This window comes from Leptosomus discolor, unplaced genomic scaffold, assembly GCF_034619465.1.
Source record: "Leptosomus discolor isolate bLepDis1 unplaced genomic scaffold, bLepDis1.hap2 HAP2_SCAFFOLD_112, whole genome shotgun sequence".
NCBI classification, from domain to species: domain Eukaryota; kingdom Metazoa; phylum Chordata; class Aves; order Leptosomiformes; family Leptosomidae; genus Leptosomus; species Leptosomus discolor.
The window spans coordinates 172129-191104 of record NW_028237866.1 but is presented as its reverse complement, the minus strand read 5'-3'; positions in this window follow the sequence as shown (position 1 = coordinate 191104).

Here is an 18976-nt window from a genome sequence, read left to right as displayed (position 1 = left end):
TTTATGAAGTGACCGTGCTTCAGGAGCAGCTGTCCTTGGAATTAAATCTTTGTGAGAGGGGACGCTGCGGTAGTTGGCAGGATGATACTCAGGAGTGGTAGTTTGTTTTGCAGTAGCAGCGAGAAGAAGGGGGGCCTGGATTTCTTAATGCAGAATAGCCAGAAAATTGTCAGTCTTCAAGTCCTGCAAAAGCGTTTCTGTCATTCTGCAGGTAGCTGTGAGGGAAACCCTCTGTTACCGCTGCTCAGCTCATGGGAGTGAGTGGTTTAGGGGTTTTGTTAGTCAGTAATTGGTATGTAAACAACGTTCTCGGGTGTCATCACACCTTAGTCCCATTTGAATGGTGCATTTAGTAAAGTGAATTACTGAAACGACTGGCTCACTTTTGAACTTGTTCTTAAAGAAAACCTTTTTATTGCTGGGAGCAGTTCAACGGATAGATTCAGACAGACAGGCTTCTCGGCCTGCGGGTTGGGACGCAGACAGATATTGCAGGGAAACACAGAAGTCTTTAAAGTGTCCTGTGTTTCCCGTTGTCTGTTATCTCCGAGTGTAATTCTGTGTCTTTGGGTTCTGCTTTGGGTGATTGTGCGCCCAGACCTTGTTATGCCTGGGGTAAAGGTCAGCCTTGGCAAGCAGCGTCTCTTTCTAAGCCACTTCAACATCTGAACTGGCTGGTGGGCTTTGTCACACGGAAAGTTTTAGTGTCCCAAAGAGCAGGTAACGTTTAAACTGTTGTAGACAACTCAAACCAGTGATGGGTGTTTTCAACCAAGTTTTTCAATGATAGTCGCCTATTTTCATGCCCCTGTGTTGAGGATGGTGTGGGGCTTAGTGTCAGTGTCTTAACGTGTGGCGATTTCTTGCTTTCACCCAACAGATCGGCAGCTTTTGGCAGCAAGGTGCAGTGGATTGCCTTCAAGAACTACTTACACATGAGGAGGTTGAAATCCATGTTCAGGTAGCTTAATGTATTCACGGGTGTGGAATGAGGCTTACTTTCTGTTATCTTGCTTTAATTTCCTTTTAACTTGCATCAGGAATAATAGGTGAAGGAGTACAGCAGTAAATGTGTTGCGTAGAAAGATCAAAATCCCAAACTAAAGTTTTCTCCCGTGACTTTACCTTTGTTATAATTTTCAGGCCCGAAATGCGTCCTTTAGAGGTCAAAAATGCTTTTTGGTGCTGTTTGTATTCTGTGTTGTCGTTCTGACAAGCAACCTACCTACCAACAGCATAAATTCTTGTCAATTCAATTTTAAGTTATTAAAATTGGGCGTAATCGAGTATGGACATGCTTAAATTAATGTATGACACTACAGGGAAACAGATAATCTGTATTGTCTGAAAACCTGCAATTTCAGATAATTTAATTTCTAATGGTATATTGTGGAAGAGAAGGGTTTATCGCTGAGTGAGCGAACGTGGGATGGTGTTTCGGTGTTGGACCGAGTGGTCGGGGCTGCCGTTCCAGGGACGGGCACGTTCCCATTTGTGTCGTTACCTGACGTTAACGACCATCCTTGGGGGTTTCGTCCTGTTGGCGAATGAGTGGGGCGCGCGTAGGACTGACAGGTTGGAACTTCCGGGTCGCTGTTTCTAAAACCTCAGTCACACTGTGCCTGTTCTAATCTTATTTTGTCCTGTGTAAGTAGGAATTACCAGATAACCCGTGGGGCAAATTGTCCGTCAGCCTGTGTTTTGGTGGAACGTCGCTTTCTTCCTTCATGGCATGTCAGAAGTTCTGTGTTGCTGAAGAGGGTCAGGACATAACAAAGCTGGTGAGCTTTTTTGTGTGTGTAGGTGTGTCTCTTGCTGCTGTCCCTCTGACATTAAAAAGACTGCTCAGTTGCTCGTCTCTGCTTCAGAGGATCGTTTTCCCCTTCAGAGGACGCTGCTGTCACTGCTGATGTAATCGTGGCGTGCATGGCAGTGATGCAGTTAGAAGAATCTCTCAGCGTGTGTTAGAACTGAGTAACGGTGAAACCCCAATGGTGAATCAGTCTCTTGTTGCGTTTTGGTAAAGTCAGCACGTGACACGCGACTTTCTGCAAACTGTCTTGAAATGGGATTGTACCCTTAGAACAAAAATGAAATTTGGAAAACAGCCACCAAGCTGCGTAAGGCGGTTGTAAGCAAGGAGCGTTCGGAAAGCCCGGAATGCTCTCCGCAAGGCATGTAGCATTAAGCAGACCCGATCCAGAAATAAGCGGTTCAGAAGAACGTGTAAGAAAATGAGTGTTGGAGGTGTTCATTTGTGGACCAGAAAAGGAGCAAGGCGTCCAGAGCTCGAGCTGGTTCCGGGAGCCGAGCCTCGGGAACAGCAGAAGGGGGAAGCCTGCAGCTCTGAGAATGTTCAGCCGCGATCAGCTCTGGGTTTAGCTGCAGAGAGGCTCAGCAGCCCTCCATCCTCACAAGCCAGCTGCTACGCTGCGTTGGCTGAAGGATACCGTTACTATGTAAAGTACAGCCATTACCCATGTTATTATTTTATAGTAACTTTACTTCCTTGCTTCACATGCGTGTTTTCGGGTAGGTAACCTGGTAAGGACTGTGGTCTGTTCTGGGAGTGTTGTTGTGCTGTTAACAGTGGTAATGAGCTGCTTATGCAGAGCCCGCTACACCGGTGTCTTGCTTCAGAGTGTGTTCCTGTCTGCGAGATGCGCTTCTGCTGAGCTGACAGGCGAGTTCAGGAGCTGGTCTTTGTTACCGTAGCACCATCCCAGCTTAGTCATTAGCCAGGAGATTCCCTGGCAGGCAGTAGGGTGTTGGAGAGCACCCCAGAACCCCGGGCATGGTGAGCTCACGGCAGCGAGTCTCGTTCTGGGTGAACGTGTGCACGTGAACGTGTCTTCGCGTGCATACGCGTAGGTGCAGGTGCTGCCTTGTGCTCCTAGATTCAGGCCTGGGGGACTGTGACCTTGCTTCATTTGACAGACGAGTTTTTAATCTCTGTTCTGAGCTGAGGTTTAACTAACCGTCATTTCTAGAATTACTTTTTCTACAGCAGTTGACGACAAACCCTTTCCAAGCGTCTGAGCCAAAATAAGTCCCCAGTTCCTCCTACGGCCTGTTTTTGTATTTAACCGCGCTGCCTGTCAGCCCCTCCGTAGGGAGGTACTTGAGGTCTGCAGGTTTTAAGCTCATGATCTGAGCGAGCCCTTGGCCAGCCTGGTCCCTTGTAATCTGCCCCTGGAAATGGCAATGCTGGCTTTTGGAACAGTCCGTCAGCTCGGGTCGGAGGAGAGCTGCGCTTCAAACTGCTGTTGACACCCTGGGCACGTTCATTCAGTGAGCCCCTGCCTTCTGAATGACAGCCAAGGCCGTGCTGAACAGACTTGACGCACAGCCGTTTGTGATGGGACTGACTTGTAGTCGTCTGAGCGCTTCCAGCCTCACCAGGAGCTGTTCAGCCACCAGCCGTTCTAGGAGGGACCAGCGTCTCCTCAGGCAGAGGGAGAACCCTTTAGGCAGAAGCAGCAGCGTGCAAAGGGCTGGTTCCTTCTCCTCTGATTCCACGTGGGCTTCCACGGTAGGAGAGCAGATGCTGCAGTTGGTGTTGCAGCACTGCCGGCAGCGTTGCAGATCCCAGCACTGGGACTGCGAGGTGGTTGGGCCCTGCGGCTTGCAGGAAGGCTTATTCCTCCTGTCCCTGTTCCCCACTTTTACACAGGCAGTTAATTCCCTCTGGAACCGGTGATCTGTACGACTGAAAGACCTGCCCGATCCCCTGAGCTGTTGTTTCCTTGTTAGAAATTTATCAGGCCAGGCCTGGATGAAGGACGGGGCTGTCACGTGACTGTGGCCGTATGCTGAAGGCCAGCTGTGTGGGTCGTGGGTCCCGCCATCTGTGACACCAAGAAGACCTGTTCTGTGGCTGATGTTCGCAACAAGTCCAGTGGAAAGGCGTTCTGCAAACACCTGGGTAGAAAGCCCTTTCTGCTTCCCTTTTGTCAACAGGAGAGGGAAGTCTACGGTACCCTGTCCGTGTCGGGGAAGTACAGAATCTGAGACTTGCCGGACTGTCACTTCGATCTTCCTCACCCTAAAGACGTCTTTAATGCCTCAGCCTACTGGCTGGGCTCATGTAGGCTGCTCAAGGCCAAAGCTTTGCGTGTGGTGAAGGAGGTACGAGGTGACACGCTGCCCTGCAGCCTGCCCTTTGCTTTCTTTGGATTGAATTCCTCGTGCTGAAAAGCGCTCCTGTGTTGCCTTATTAAGTGTGCAGTGTTAGGTGATGTGTGAATTATCTATTAAACATTCAGGGGTTTGGCTGTGGCTTCAAAGATGCATTAAGGAATGTGAGGCCTTTTCAGGTGTTTCAAGAACAGGCACAAAGGCGGAAAGGCAGAGGGACAGCCGTTTGAAACGGGTAGCTCCTTGAGAGGTCTTGGCAGGACACCTTTTTAGGGTCAGTGTTTGCAACTGGGCTGTCCACACCCCGGTGTGGCAGATCTGGCAGTAAGCACCCTGCTGGCAGCGAGGAAGGGCTGGTAACACAACAGCAGAGCTGCGAGGGCAGTTTTTCTTTCAAAGACGCGCACGAGAGGTGACCAAGGTGCCCGGCTGAGCGATGTGCAGTGCTCTGTTGGGAACAAGCAGGAATTTCAGAGGAATCTTCAGAGCCAGGTGCAGTCAGGTGGCCCGTCACAATATTCCTGGTGGTTTGGCAGAAATCTGGCACTTTGTGTGTGTCTGTGATCTAGTTAGATGTCCTTTCTTTACCGGTATTTATCAAGATGGGTTTGTTGGGGTTTTTAAGCTGTTTTATTTTGCAGTTATCGGTATCTGATTGCTTCCACTTTTTGTTTTGGGCAGAATGAAAACTGTTCAAGCAGATGTGTGAAAAATAAAATTATTTCAGAGAAATTGTGCCTTTTGTTACGTATGACATTAAAGTACGAGAGAGGACAGGAGCTGTACCCCGGAGCTATGGTCCAGCTGAGCTATGTGCTATCCATCCTTACTTTAAAGGCATAATGGAATGTGCCAAGGTTGATTTTGTCCTGAGCCAAGTGAGCGCACGGCACGTAGAGCTGAACCTGTACAATATGAGGGTCTAGAAGACGACAGACCGGAGCGTGCTGTGCTGCCCAGACAATGGGTATCTGTACCCTGCAAAGTCTGTGATCTGTTTTGAACGTGGGATGATGCTGGCGGCTAAGGAGTCAAATTATCCTTTGCCTTTCTCATAAGGGATAGCTTGCTCTGGCAAACTGCAGTAGCCTTGGGCACGGCATTCGGGTTAATCCGTGCAGGTAAATTGCTGTTATCTTCGTTTTTCTTTCTAAATATTTTCTCTCTTTAAAGGGAATGCCATATTCAGTGCACTTTTGAATTAACAGCAGCCAAGTTAGCAAGTCAGTGTGTTAGGACCATTTCAAAGATAGATGCTTTCTATTTTAAAAGTGTTAATTAACTAGTTCTCTTCTGTTATCTTTTAGCTTAAGTTTTTGTTGGAAATGTTGATTAATATCTTTTTTGTCAAAGACATGCTGGTTACATTCTCAGATAACTCCTTTGTGCCAGGAATCATCCCAAAGCTAGTTTCCATTTTGTTACTAAACATGATGCCTGACCAAAACCTCTCGTGGTCTAGGAGCTACTCGAAGAAGACGTTCCTGGTTTGCCTTCGTACCTGTTGCCACCGCTACCTGGTCCAGGAGATCCCTTTCCTGTCAGAGTCACCCATGTGGTGTCCCCTGAGGAGGTACGTTTTGTGAACATCTTGGATCTGTTGCAGTCAGGAAATGTTGCAGTCCCGCCCTGCTGGTGAAAAGGGCGGGACAGCTAAGAGTTTTAGGTGATAGAAAACAGTGGGTAAGGTGGCAAAAGGCTGCTGAGTTGTTGATGCAGATGGTTGTGCACTGCAGCTGTCTGCATGAACTCTTGCTTGAAATACCCTCTTCAGTGAGGGCGGAGAAATCCTGACCGTTTCCCTGAAAAGATAACTTTAAGAATTACAGTACTGCAGTCTGGTGCTTACCTTGTATCATCAGAAAATAGGTCATTGGATTTTCACTTGGTGGAACAGTGGTGATTTATCTCTTCCTTGTCCTTCAAAGGTTAAATTACTGGAACATTGTAGAGTGAGGTGAACATTTTCTGCCTGTTACAGTTGTATTTTACGTCTAAGTGATTGCTTTAAATTCAGCATCATGGCCTAACAGAAATTCACCCCACCAATTCGCGTGACTATAAGTATTGGGGGGGGCGGGGGGGATGGCCTAGGGTGTGCCTATCCGTTAGTACCCTGTACATTATCCGGGATTGATTTTCCAGGTAGGCAGCGATGAAGTTGTAACCAGAAGTCCAAGGGCAATCAAGAGAGACTTCAGGGTCTTGGGAGGAATGGTGAAGGGATCAGGAACACAAGTAGTGTTCTCCTTTCCTTCCAGTTGCAGGGAGTGACGAGGGAAGAGACAGGAACAGCCATCAGATGAATACCTGGCTCCGAGCCCTGTGTCACTGGCAGAATTTTGGGGGTTTTGATCACAGGACCCCAGGCAAGTTGTTGTTGTTTTCTTACCGGAGAGGAATATAAAATGTTTTTGAAAACAAACCAACCCAACAAAACCCCGGGGTGGTGTTTGAGCTGTGGTTGCTCCTGAGCATTAGTCTGGGAAGTACATAGCCACGTGATGTCACATCGAAAAGGGATTGTTCGTGTAACGTTACAGGCCTTTGCTTGCAAAATTAAAATAAAGAAGAAAAAAAAAGAGAATGGAAAAAATAATTGATTTTACTTTAAGATCTTAGAGTCAGGTCTCAAAATAAGTCTGTTGGGGTTTGGTTTGGTTTGGCTCTTTGTATACTGCCAAAAGAAAAAAGAAAAAAAAAAAAAGATGAAAAATTTTACTTCACAAATTCCTCACGAAGTCTTGTTTAATGCGGTTGCTGTTTCTGATGGTCGTTGTCTGGGCTTTGATTCTTCTGCATAGGCATAGGGGGAAAATCACACATCTGAGGGTTTTTAATTCTTGTAATGCCCAATTTAGAGGTTTCTATGAACTTGTCCTCTGGCCTTAACAGTAGTGGGGAGCTGTCAAGCCTGAAGGGCCCTGCTTTTGTAGCTGTAAGAATGGTAACACCTGCCTTGTCCAAATACTGCTGCTGTAACAGAAATAACCCATCCGTTCTAGTGAAATTGTTTTTGTCTTGATTCTCAAGGGAAAGAGGCTCCAAGTTAGACATCCTAATCGTATGTCTTGCATGTGTGGTTTTGTGATCTGGTTTTACAGTGCTATTAAATTAATAATTTGCTTTCAGTGCTGAGACTTGTTTTCGGAGTTTATGTTTTCTTCCGGGAAAAACAGAATAATCTTTCTTTTGCATGGTTAGACTTCCGTGGTACAGAAAGCTGTTTAATGATCTTTTCTCACTGAAGTGTGCACCTGTCAGCAAGGAAGTTGATTAAAAATAAATACACCTTGTGCATGGTCTAAGTAGAGCCTGTCCCTCAGCACTGCTCCAGCAAAGACCCTTCGGATGAGAGGGGTGTCGTGAGCGCTGGCAGTTCCCACTGGCCCTCGGCCCTCACTCCAGCTGCACTTCCATGGCCAGGGAAACACCAGGTTTGGGCACACGGCCCCGCTGCTGGGGCAGGTGCTGCTGGCGGCAGCGGGGTGACCCGCCTCGTCCCGAGGAGCCAGCAAGGATCGGGGCTTGCGCTGGCAGGAGCGGGCCAGCCTGCAAGGAACGGCGCGCCGGTGGAGACGCCTGGGGTTGGTGCAGCTGGGCGGTCCCGGGGATTTTTAGGGCATAACCCAGTGCGGCTTCGGTTCAGGGAAGTGTTTCAGCAAGCCTGACCTTTAAATGATGCAAGTGCCCACACTGAGCTGAGCGTGGTTGCTCACACGCTCCCCATGAACTGGGAGTCCAGCATCATCCTGGTCAGCGCTCCTGACTGCCGAGCTGCACCGACTCCTCCCCATTGTATCAACGTCCAAAATGATTTTACTCTCCTGTGGCAAATCACTGCGCCTGGAGCAGCCCCCCACACGGCGGTATGACGGGAGCTTTGGTCGGAAGGGAAGAGCGATCGAGTGGGGGGTTTCACCGATCCCCCGCTGTGGCTCGTGGCCCTGCCCTGAAAAGCCCCGGCAGCGGCCAGGGGTTGCCAAAGTGTGGCGGAGATCAGGTCATCCCAGCGCGGCCAACCCCCCACCAACCGGCCTCGGCTGCAAAAGCCTGATCGCAGGGCTCAGTAGCCCGTTTGGCACTTGCCCCCCGCTCATGAGGGAGGAGAAACCGCGCCCGGGGGGGCGACCACCAGCCCCCCCCCGGTCCCGCCGGTGCCCTCCGGCGGCGCCTGGCACGCGCGGAGGTGGCCGCGGGCCGTCGCGGGGCGAAGAAGCCGCCCCCGAGCGCCCGGTGCGGGCCCTGCCCCGCCCTGCCCAGACCCTCTGCCGCGACCACCGCCCCCGCCGCCGGCACCGCCCCTTCTGCGGCCCCCGCCCCGCCTCTCCGCTCGCCTCCGCGGCCCGAACCTGCCCCCGCCCAACGCGGCCGGGCCGGGGGTGTTCGGGGGGCGGGCGGGGGCGTTACGGCGAGTGGCAGCCGCCGGCCCGGCCCTCCGCGGCGAGGGGTCACCCCCACCCGAGCCCCAAAACCAGCCGGGGCTGGGGGGAGCACTCCAAGGCGCGACTGGGAGAAGTGGGGCTGCTGGAGTTGTTGGGGGAGGGGGCGGGGAGGTGAGGGGGAGGTGGATCCGTGACTTGGTTTCCCCTGCTGAGCAGGGCTGGGGTTTTGGGGGGGGAGCACCAGTGGGTCCGTGCCTCAGTTTCTCCAGTTGGGAGCTGGTTTGGGGCACCTTGGAGAGGTGGAGGATGAGTCCGTGCCTCAGTTTCCCCTGCTGACAGCAAAGTAGGATCCCATTTGCAGGGATGAGGGACTGACTTTTCCTCCCACCCCGTGCCTCAGTTTCCCCTTGACCGTGGGGCAGACCCCACCCCAAGGCCTAGTTCTGAGGAGGTCCAGCCAGCAGCCTCCGGTCTGCCCAGTTTAACACTAAACAGGCTCTCAGGGAAGGTGTGGTACCGCATCCTGTGGGGTGCTGGCCGTGACACCGCCGCGTGCCTCAGTTTCCCCTGCGAGGCTCCTGGGAGCCCCGGCCTTGGTCCCCACTGAGCTCTGGGGCTTCTCACCCTTTTATTTCCCTTAAAATCTCCTTTTTTTTTTTTTTTCTGTGGGCTTGTTTTGGTTTGGTTGTTTGTTTTTTAAGCTATTTAACCCAAGGGGGCAGTGGCCCTGCCTGCTGAGGCACGGGTGCATCCCCCGGGCTGGGGTGGCAGGGGGTGGGACACAGGTCTGTCCGCGTCCCCGTGCCTCAGTTTCCCCTGCCAAAAATAAACGCTGCGTCCTGCGAGGCCGTGGCCTCCGCGTCATCTTTTGTGTCTCACCCTGCCTGGGTGGTCCCCCAGCACCAAGGCACCCATGGATGTGGGGGTGCAGGATGAGAGATACACCCTGGTTTGGGGGTGCAAGTTGTGGAGTTAACCATATTTAGGGGTGCAGGGTGGGGGATTTAACTGGACTTGGGGGTGCAGGTGGGAATATAACCAGATTTGGGGGTGCAGGGATGGGAGAAACAAAAATGCCACAGCATCCACCCCGACAGCCTGGCTCAGCGGCACCTGTGTGTGTGTGTGTGGGGGGGGGTGTGTGCTGAGTGCCCTCTAGTGCCGCTTGAAACAGCCCCGAACTCCCCATTTCTTCTCTGTCCTTTCTGCTCTGTCTGGGTTTTCCTGCCTCTCTTCCCCTTTGGACCGGGGTCACACGGGGGAGGGGAAGAAGGGACTCGCAACTGCCCATCCTCTTGTTCGTCACCCCCCAACATCCAGGCAGATGTTTCTTTTCCTTTTTCTCCTTTTCCTCCGCACATGGCATTAACATCTCTCCTTCTAATCCACATTTTTTCTCAGCATTGGGGTTTCGGGAACTGGGGGTGGATCAGGCCCCTGCAGCTTGCTCCTGCGCTGCCGCAATCGAATGTGCCCAGCAAGGCACGGTATTTTACCCACTCCTGAGTGCATCCGAAGTGACAATGGGCCACACTTTATGGCCACAGCGGTGCAGCACTGGGCTCGAGGGGAGGGCATCAGGTGGGTGTTCATCCACGGTCTCATACTCAGGCTGACCATGCAGTCGAATGAACCCGTGGTTTGATTGAAAGATGTGCCGATGTCTGACACCGTAACTGGGATGTACAGCCACCACAGGCGGTCTTTATTGACAAGAACCGCTGGGGGCGTCATGGAAACCCCAAAATTTGAGCGTTTTGTCCTATGGGACCATTGATGGGCATCGCCCCTGTACCAGATGATAAAAGGGACACTGTGGACATACGTGGGCCAACCTGTAATGGTGAGGCTGCCCTCCCTCGGCATTGTGCCCATGACCCTGGCGAAACCCAGAGGCATGTTTGCCTGGGAAGTCCTGGATGGGAGTGGGAAATCCACCGTATTGGTGCCGGTGGATAATCCCTGACTTCTAACCCTGAAGCCCAGTTTCCAAGCTGAGGCCAGCCGTGTTGTCTTACAGGGACAGCGATTGCCCTGGTGTCCCTGCTGGCCATGGTGACAACCAGGACCTGGATGACCATGTGGTGGCAAAAATGCCAGTGGGATTCACCTGAGCGATGAACTTATTCCTTCCTACCTGCTCATGACACCGTGGGGTGGGGACTGGAATGGCACTACCCTGCGTTTCAACATTCCCAGGGCAACAGCTGAGTGTGGTGCTCAGTGGAACACAATGCTGTGTGACCAAAGGAGAAGGAGTGTGTGGAATAGGGCTGCATCCACATCCGAGATGTATCGATGCCACCTCGGGATCAGGCCAACGAAATGAAGAAAGTGGTAAAAGGCTGGGAGGCAGTTGTTGCTGTACCAGGGACTAATGGGTCGGGGAAAGTTTTGGAATGTTTGGATTTTACTAGGTGACTGCAGTTATGATTATTGTAATTTGTATTGTAATAAGCCAGAGTAGGTGTGCAGTACTGAAACCTGTTAATGGTAGAGTGCACCCCCTTGAAACTTGTTCTGTCCGTGTTGGACAGAAGGATAATTGAGGAATGACGATCCACAGCGAGCACGAAAGCTCCCCGAGGTCACGCTCGCTTTTAACGCTGGAGGCAAGAGGTGGCTGCACGACCGCTCCCAGGAAACCAGTTGAGTAACGGCTGTGGTCATGGGTGGGTTGTGGCAGATGCACCCGCCCTGGCAAAGAGCCAACATTGACAGGGACTTGCCAAAGACAACGATCGGAGTTCAGCCGGTAAGATCTCATCATGGCGTTTACCTCACGGTTTTGGCACTTGGCCCCAGCTCATGAGAGCTGACCCCAGCCCGAGCCGAGGGGGCGCAGCCGGAGCCCAACCAAGAGGTGCTGGGAGCCACTCTGGGCCTCTGGGGAGCAGCAGGGCTGCGGCCAGGGACTCTCCCGGGGGCTGGGACGTGCCTGAGGGCGCTGCCCGGGGCTGAGGGCCCTCACCCCCCGGGGGCCTTGGGTGAGTGGAGACCCCGCAGATTCTGTCCGTGAGCAAGCCCTCGCCCGTCGGTGAGTGGTTGCAGGGTGGGGGCACCGGGCGTGGGCCGGTTCCCCCTCTGTGAGTGGGGTCATCGTGCCGAAAGGATCGATGGTGAAACTTGGGCATTCTTGGGCCAAGCCGCGGAGTGTGATATTCCCAGCCGACCCCGAGCTGTACTGCACTCTGGTGGAGTGCTGGCTGCGTGGGGTGGGAATAAATCCCCGTTCTGAGCGGCTGCTCCGTCCGGTTTGTAGGTACCTCCAGGACACGGGGATGCTGGGTCCCCCTTGTGCTCCCCAAACTCCTGCCCCCCCCCCCCCCCCAAGCGAGCGCTCGGCTGGGGCTGTCGCTGCCCCAGGCACAAGCACCTTGTAAAGAGCTGAATTAGTTCTGTGATTCCTTGCTGTAGGCAGCATTCAGGCTTTGTGAACCTTCATCCATTGCCTCACACCTTGGCATGGGTGACTCAAGGCAGTCGAGCACCGCGCTACAACACAGTGTTAATCGATCGGAGCCTTTTCTAATCTTTTTCCCATTTCCACTTTCAAGCAGCAGTTTATTAGTTCAGTGCTCTGTAGTTTAGAGGGGGGTTTCAAATCCTCAGCTGTCAGTGAAAAATCCATCAAACAGCTGAGGCAGATTACCTTATTTTACTCATCTAAGAAAAAAGAATCTTCAAGGTAAAAGGTTGTGCTGTTGGAATCCCTGCCGTGGTGAAACACAGCAGAGGGCTGGCTTTAAGAGTGCGGCTGTCGGTTTACTTGGTGCTTGACTTCCTCTGCAGTTCGCCTCAGGCCATTCTTCTTCCCTCCTCATCTGATTTTCTCTCCCCCTCGGAGTTCAGAGGCAGCAGCATTAGCAGCCCCCAAAGTCTGCTCTGCCAACCGCTCTTCTACGTTCATGAGGCCAGGACAGGGGAGACGGGTGGACAGGTTCATGCTCCGAGCTTCTCAGCAACGGGGGAGGAAGCACAGCACAGCTCAGCTCAGACCCTTCTTCCACCTCACGGGCACTTTGAAGCTGACCTGTCTTCCGAACTCCCGCAGTACCTGCAAGCTCAGTGCTGCTGCCAGTGTCTGCTCCAGCTCTCCAGTGCAGTGGGTGCTGGGAAATGCCACGCTCTCGCCCGGCAGAAGGCACTGGCTTCCTTCCCCTTGTCCCCCTGCTCCTCCTCAGGGCAAGCGAGCTCTGCCCTCACTGGGCCCGTGCATTGTTACCCCAGGGGCACCCCAGCTTGCAGCAGTGAGACCTGCGCTCACTCACAGCTGGGAGGGGCTTGGGGGGGGGGGGGGGGGGGCAGTTCCTGGCAGTCTTGAACGTCAGCTCGTAGCCAGTGCCGGGCTAAGTCCCTTTCATGATCATCAATAAGCAAGTCCTGTTTGGGTTTGGTTTTTTTTAAATGATAATAAGGAAAGTGACACATGACGTGCGGAAAAGACTCTACAACCTGCAAGGTTACACAGTAGGTGTGTTTATTGCGCGCAGATGCACGGGGGATCGCTCCTCCACACGCGGGCATACCCACCGTGGCCGCTTGTCCAGGATTTATACAGTTAAAACATCACCTATTTCGAAACGCCTGTACATATTTGTGATCTATTCCCAAAAAGGCAGTTCCTTCTGGTCACTCCATTTCCATAATCTCTGCCTCGGGCTCCTCCTCGGGGCGCTTGCACAGTTCCTCCTGGTGGTTCTGGGCAGGGGTCTTCAGGGATGAAGGCCGTAGGTCTTCCTCGCTGTGTACTCCTCGCCTCTCCCCTGGAATCTCTAATTTGGCTGAGCTTGCAGTCCCAGACCGGTTTCGGCCTGGTCTGTCCTTGTGTGCACACCTGGCTATCTCCTCTTTGTTCTTGTTTAGAGATGGATGTTAGCGAGCCCTCCTTAGCCCTTAGCTCCTCCTGCCTTTGACGCCTTTGAGCCATGAATTAGGTCCTTGTTTCTGTCTTTTCTGTTTCCCTTATCAGCTTCTTTCTCAAGCAATTTGCAGGGGTTAGTGACTAATTGCCTACTTGCCTGTATGTTAGTTCTGGGAAGCAAGTTTTAATAGTTTTAGCTTTTTCTATGTAGCTCCCTATTAATATTTTCGATATATCTTTGGTTATAAAATATATTTTCTATACGGCCCCCTATCAATTCCCCCCTTTTCTGTTGAGTTAAGTGAATTCTTTTACTACAGCCGAACATAATGTTCCTCTATCTAACATTTTTAAAATACTGACTAGACTCAAGCTTCCGTCGTCATTGGTTCTTTTTCAATTCATTGTAGGAATCCCCTGTCTTTTGAAAACACCATAAACTACATCAGACTGTTATACAAAGGACTATAAACAAAAGGATAATTGTTATCATTGTGACAAACAATTGCTTTAACCATGTTAGATTTGACAACCAAGAGGTTAGCTTTTCCCACAGCTTAAGAAAAATCCCAGGAGGTGCTTTCTTCACACAGGTGTAGTGAATCCAGGCGCTTTGTTCTCTGATCCTAATTGCCGTGAAAGAGGTGAGGAGCACTTGATATGGTCCTTCCCACTGTGGCTCCAAAGTTTTCTCTGTAAGAAACTTAACACACACCTAGTCTCCAGGCTGTATGTTAGGCACTGGCCCATCCAAACCCCTGCATCGGGTTCCAAACAGCGGTTTCCCAGTTTTACAAAGCTGTTTCCCTAATGGCACCATATAGGAAGTCATCAGTTCTTCACCAATTTGTGAAGAGGTTCCCTTTTGTACCCCATAGGGTCGTCCATATAGAATTTCAAATGGGCTTAGTCCTTCCTTAGCTCGGGGTCTAGTTCGTATCCATAGCATTGCTAGGGGCAGAGATTGTGGCCAGGCCCAATTGGTTTCTTGTCCTAATTTAACAATCTGTTGTTTAATCAAGTGATTCATTTTCTCCACCTGGCCACTGGATTGTGGCCAGTATGGAGTGTGTAGCTGCCAGTCTGTCCCTAGATGGTGGCTTATTTGTTGCACTATTTTGGAGATGAATTGCGGCCCTCTATCTGAGGACATCACCGCTGGGACTCCAAACCTGGGTATGATTTCTTGTAGCAACACCTTGGTCACCTCTCGAGCTTTGGCTGTTCTGCATGGGAAGGCTTCTGGCCAGCCTGAAAAGGTATCAGTTAGTACAAGCAAGTATTTACACCCTCCTTTTCTAGGAAGTTCTGAGAAATCAATTTGCCAGTGTTGTCCCGGACAATTCCCTTTCCCAATTTGGCCCATTTCTGGTTTGGGGACAATTTTTGGATTAGTCTGGAGGCAAAGGTCACCTTGCTGAGTCACTTGTCTGACAGTGGTGTATAAATTTCGAGCCGTCACGTGTCTGATAAGGTATTTGTGTAATGCCTCCGCCCCCCAGTGTCCCTTCTTGTGTTCCTCCCGGACCAATGGCCAAACCATATAAGAGGGGACTATGAGTTTCCCATGTGATGTTATGGCCCACCCATCCTCATTGGATGTTCCTTCCAAATCTGTGATTAACTTTTGATCCTCCTTAGTGTATTCTGGCTTACCTTCTAGGGTTATCTGTCCATCTGGGACTAGTGCTCCCTCCCCACCTTTACCATTTCTTTAGCTGCCTGTTTTGCCTCTCTGTCCGCCAGTTCGTTTCCTCTTTCCAGTTCGGTGCTCACTTTCTGGTGTGCCCTGATGTGCATAATCGCCACCTTTTCAGGAAGTTGGACTGCATTTAAAAGTCTTAAAATTTCCTTCACGTGCTTGATAGTCTTTCCTTGGGAGTTCAACAGTCCTCGCTCCTTCTAAATTGCTCCGTGGGCATCTACCACTCCAAAGGTGTATTTAGAATCAGTCCAAATATTCACAGCCTTTCCTTCGGCCCTCTCCAGGGCCCGAGTGAGGGCTATGATCTCGGCCTTTTGCGCTGAGGTGTCAGCCGGTAGTGGTCCAGATTCTATTACCTTTTCAGCAGTGGTGATGGCGTAGCCGGAATGTTGTTTTCTGCCCAGAACATAGCTGCTCATATCTGTGAAGCAGTGCTCTACCCCATCCATGGGGGCATCTTTGAGGTCCATGCGGCTAGAGTACGTGGCCTCAATCGTCTCGAGGCAGTCGTGGTCCACTGGTTCTCCAGTCTTCCCACTAAGAAATGAAGCTGGGTTGACAGTGTAACTGCCATGGAAACATGTCGCAAATAATAGTTGCCGTTGTTTACCATGGAAACGCTCTCAAAATTGTAGGTGCCATGGAATGCCATGGAACGCTCTGGAAATCCTATTTGCCATGGAGTGCCCTAGAAACGCACTGGAACTATAGTTGCCATGGCATTCCATAGAACGGTGCAGAACTTCTATTTGCCATGCAATGCCATGGTATGCTCTTGAACTTCTAGATGCTATGGAATGTCATGGAAACACATCGCAAGTAATACTTGCTGTTAAATGCCATAGAAACGCTCTGAAAATTCTAGTTGCAGTTAAATGCCATGGAACCCTCCGTAACTCCTAGTAGCCATGGAATGACGGAGAAACACTCTGGAACTTCTAGTTGCCATGGAATGCTATGGAACGCTCTGAAGCTTCTAGTTGCCATGGAATGTCATAGAAACTCTCTGGAAGTACTAGTTACCATGTAATTTTATGGAACACACTGGAACTTCTAGTTGCCATGCAATGCCATAAAACGCTGCAAAACTTCTAGTTGTCATACAATACCATAAAAACGCTCTGGAATTAATAGTTGCCAAGAAATGACATGGAACCCTCAGGAACTCCTAGTTGCCATGGAAAATCATGGAAACACATGGCAAATAATAGTTGCATTGAATGACATAGAAACGCTCTCAAAATTCTAGTTGCCATGGAATGCAATGGAACCCTCTGGAACTTCTAGTTGCCATGGAATGTCATGGAACACTGCGGAACTCCTCGTTGCCATCAAAATGCCATAGAAATGCTCTAGAAATACTAGTTTGCATGGAATGCCATGGAACACTGCGGATCTTCTAGTTGCCATGGAATGTCATGGAAACACAGCGCAAATAATAGTTGCCATGGAATGCCATAGAAATGCTCTGGAACTACTAGTTGCCATGGAATGCCATGGAATGCTCTGGAACTCCTAGTTGCCGTGGAATGCATGGGACACTCCAGAATTCCTAGTTGCCATGGAATGCCATGGGATGCTGCAGAAATTCCAGTTGCCATGGAACCCCATAGAAATGCTCTGGAAATACTAGTTGCCATGGAATGCCAAATAAACCCTCTGAAAATATTAGTTGCCATGAACTGCCATAGAAACGCTATGGAACTACCAGTTGCCATGGAATGCTATCGAACGCTATAAAACTTCTAATTGAAATGGCATACCAAATAAAGGCTCTGGAACTTCTAGTTGCCATGGAATGCCATGGAATGCCATGGAACGCTTCAGAACTTCTAGATGCTACGGAATGTCATGGAAACACATCGCAAACAATACTTGCTGTTAAACGCCATAGAAAGCCTCTCAAAATTCTAGTTGCCACAAAATACCATGGAACCCTCCAGAACTCATAGTTGAAATGGAATGACGTAGAAACACTCTAGAAATTCTATTTGCCAGGAATGCCATAGAAATGCTCTGTAAGTACTAGTTGCCATGGAATGCCATGGAACGCTCTGGAAGTCCTAGTTTCCACGGAATGCCATAAAAACACTTTGGAACTACTAGTTTCCAGGTAGTGCCATAGAAACGCTTTGGCACTACTGGTTGATATGGAATGGAATGGAACGCTCTTGAACTTTTAGTTGCCATGGAATGCCAAATAAACCCTCTGAAACTATTAGTTCCCATGGAATGCCATAGAAACGCTCTAGATATACTAGTTGCCATGGAATGCCATGGAACACTCCGCAAATTCTAGTACCTATTGAATGCCAAATAAACCCTCTGAAAATACTAGTTGTCATGGAATGCCATAGAAACGCTCCTTAATTACTAGTTGCCATGGAATGTTGTGGAATGCTCCGGAACTCCTAGCTACCATGGAATGCCATAGAAAGGCTCTGGAACTACTAGTTGCCATGGAATGGCTATGGAAACACATCACAAATAATAGTTGCCGATGAATGCCACAGAAACCCTCTCAAAATTGTAGTTGTCATGGAATGCCATGTAATGCTTTTGAAATTCTACTTACCATGGAATACAATGGAACGATCCAGAACTTCTAATTCTAATGGAATGTCATGGAAACACATTGCAAATAAGAGTTGCCATGGAATGCCATAGAAACTCCCTGGAACTACTAGTTGCCATGTAATGCCATGAAATGCTGCAGAAATTCTAGTTGCATGGAATGCCATAGAAACGCTCTGGAACTCCTGGTTGCCATGGAATGGCTATGGAACGCTCTGGAACTCCTGGTTGCCATGGAATGCCATAGAAAAGCTCTGGAACTACAAGTTGCCACGAAACGCTTTAGAATTCTCTGGAACTTCTAGTTGCCATGGAATGCCATGGAACTCTATGAAACGTCTAGTTGCCAGCTAATACATTCAAAAGCTCTGGAACTACTACTTGCACTTGATTTGTATGGCATGCTCTGGAATTTCTAGTTGCCATGGAATGCCATAAAAACGCTCTGGAACTACTAGTTGCCATGGAATGCAATGGAATGCTCCGGAAATTTAAGTTGCCATGGAATGCTATAGAAACCCTTTGGAACTTGAAGTTGCCACCTAATACCATGAAAAGATTTGGAGTTACTCCTTGCCCTTGATTGGTATGGAACGCTCTGGAATTTCAAATTGCCATGGAATGCAATGGAACGCTCCGGAAACTCTCGTTCCGCAGGTATGCGATAGAAGTGCACTGAAATCCTAGTTGCCATGCAGTGCCATAGAAACGCTCTTTAACTACTACTTGCCATGGAATGCTATGGAACACACTGGAACTTCTACTTGCCATGGAACCCTCTGAAATTTCTAGTAGCCATGGAATGCCATATAAACTGTCTAGAACTACTAGTTACCATGGAATGCCATAGAAACGATCTGGAACTACAAGTTGCCATGCAATGATATGGAACACACTGGAACTTCTACTTGCCACGGAACCCTCTGGTATTTCCAGAAGCCATGCAATGCCATATAAACTGTCCAGAAGTACTAGTTGCAATGCAATGACATAGAACGCCCTGGAACTTCTAGTTTCCATGGAAGGCTATGCAACGCTATGGAAATTTTAGTTGCCATGAATGCCATGAAATGCTGCGGAACTTTTCTTTGCCACCAAAATGCCATCGAAATGCTCTGGAACTACTAGTTTGCATGGAATGTCAAGGAACGCTACGGATCTTCTAGTTGCTATGGAATGTCATGGAAACACATGGCAAAAAATAGTTGCCATGTAATGCCGTAGAAACGCTCTGTAATTACTAGTTACCATGGAATGCCATGGAAGCCCTCTGGAACTACTAGTTGCCATGGAATGCAATGGAACGCTCCA